The 2,316-nt window shown below is 39.3% G+C and overlaps 1 long non-coding RNA gene across 3 annotated transcripts; it reads left to right on the top strand.

The window, feature by feature from the left end:
* The first annotated feature begins 292 nt into the window (after window positions 1-292).
* Window positions 293-1,296, top strand: LOC136552661 (uncharacterized). 3 transcript variants are annotated; one of them, XR_010782855.1, is made up of 2 exons: window positions 293-475; window positions 868-1,296. It is a non-coding gene; the product is annotated as an uncharacterized lncRNA (long non-coding RNA). The 3 variants fall into 3 exon arrangements; XR_010782857.1 differs by having other exon boundaries at window positions 846-1,296; XR_010782856.1 differs by having other exon boundaries at window positions 293-510.
* Window positions 1,297-2,316: the final 1,020 nt, after the last annotated feature.

Genomic DNA, 2,316 nt, shown 5'->3' with positions numbered 1-2,316 from the left:
GGCCGTGCTTGGGCTAGGCTTTAATAAATGTTTTTCCTTCCTATGAATTAAATCTAATTTGTGTCAGGGATAATCAATGTCTAAACTGAGTGCATATTTTTTTCAGAAGATTAGCTTTCTCCTGTGTCCCTACAAATTATTAGTACTCTTTTTCAGTTATGCGGGATGATAACCTGCCGCTTTTTTCGGTGATATGGATCGCGATTCAAACATATAAATTATTTATTTAGTTCATCTTTTTCAGTTATGTTGATGATATCCTTCAGCCCCACATCCTCAGGACCCTTTTGCGCCCAACGCACCCACATCCAACTGTCCTGATCCCGACGCGCAGGAGACGGTGAGGCATGGCGTGCTCCGTGCCCTCGACACACTCAACCTGCGCTTACAATCATTCTGGCCGGAGTGCTGTCGCCGCAGCGTTGGCTGGGTAGGCGCTGGCCACCTCAGGCTCCTCCTCGCCTCCATCGCACGGGTACATTGCGCTATGCTCACAATTTCCACTAGGATGTGAGTCAGCCCTCTTCATTCCTCCGTCACCTCTTTATGTGTTCATCACGGCTGCCTGCTAAGTCTAATTAGGGATTGTCAGATTGTTAATTGTTTGGTGTAATGCTAGATAAATTAATCTCGCGATTTTCAGTGTACTGCTACTGATTGTGATAATTGTGCATCATTTCTATGGGGGTTATTAGTTCAATGGTGGAATATATTATTGTAGTAAGTACCAATGACTTAGCCTAACATGAATTTCTGGAAATTAGATAACATTATTTTTTCTGTTATCATGTCCACTTTTAATCTATTAATATTTAATGATCATGACATTATTTATTTTCAAAAAGTTTCAATTACCTTGAATGCAAGGAGGAGCATTGGTACCCTGGGTTGATGGTGGTCTTGAGATGTGGATGACACGAACAAAAGCCGAAGGTCTCCATCTGGTACCACCACACAATCAGCTTCCATGACACGGGGATGAGGTCTCAAGGAACACGTCCACCATCCAGTTTCAAGGGTGCCGCTAATATGGACGTTTAATTATTGAGGTTTTACTCATACCATCAGTCTTATGAAATTGTGCTGTTAGAGGTAGTAGTCCTTCATTGAGTTGAGCTGTGACAGCGTGCTGACCAGAGGCAATAGGTTTTGCTATCGCTGCAGCAGTGCAACCATCACTTGTGTTGTCACTGTAGTTATTGTATTGTTGGTCTATAAGTTGGTGCTTATATGATGACAAGTGGACTTCTGTTGTAGACTAATTTTGATTATCTAGCTTATCTAAAGGATTGAACTTCTGAACCTCCCATCTATTTGGAACTGCACCTCTGCATTTTGGAATCGTTTTTAGTCTTTTCAGCTTAGGGTTATTATTAAGAATCAACACATCGTTATGCATAGTAGCAGATCTCTTGTTTTGCTTTGCATTGTCAGCAGCAAAAATCCGTCACCATGATTCCAGGCATCGAATTCTATTATTTACCCACAGCAACACACAGGCATATTTACTAGTCCTAAATAAAATCAACACAAATCAGGCTTGGCAATCTAAAAAACTAGTATCAATCGAGACCAAAACGTGCATCAACATTATAGGTTCCCAAGGACGATGGAGTGGACCGACAGGTGCAGGCGCTGCTAAGCTGAACTTAGAGGGTGTTTGGATCCTTTCGAATGCAGCATTGAAAAACATAGGAATATGAAAAAACGTATGAATAGTATAAGGATACATGTGTAAAACAGAGTACCGTAAAACGTAGGAATGTTGAGTGATTGAAAGGTTTTTTGGTTTGGGCACAGGAAAAATGAAGGATTCATTTTGTAGGAATATCAAGATGGAGATAAAAATAACACCAAATGCATGCTTTGCATGTTTTTCCTCTCTCTGAGGTTGGGTAGAACAAGCTATAATGAACCATTAGTTACAGCATTCAACTCCTTGTACTTCATGCATAGGAATTTTTCCAAGAGGTACGAGTGGATGTTACAAATCCTATAGAATCAACACACATGCCAGCTACTCAGTCCCAGAAAGAAAGTCATTATGGGATACGTGCATGTCAAACTTTTTCAATTCTCACTACATTTATAAAAAATACGTGCAACATTTTTATCTCTAAATAAGTTTATTATGAAAGTATATTCAACGATCTATCTAATGATACTAATTATGTATTACAAATATTAATATTATTTTATATATAATTGGTCAAAATTAAAAAATATTGACTTATCGGGAAGCGAGAATAACTCCTATTTTAAGACAGAGGGAGTGAACCATAGGATAGGAAACTTTCCTTCACCAACAGTGTTCCC

Source organism: Miscanthus floridulus, chromosome 4, assembly GCF_019320115.1.
Source record: "Miscanthus floridulus cultivar M001 chromosome 4, ASM1932011v1, whole genome shotgun sequence".
Classification (NCBI taxonomy): domain Eukaryota; kingdom Viridiplantae; phylum Streptophyta; class Magnoliopsida; order Poales; family Poaceae; genus Miscanthus; species Miscanthus floridulus.
Note: the sequence above shows the minus strand (reverse complement) of the source record. Positions and strands in the feature narration are given on the sequence as shown.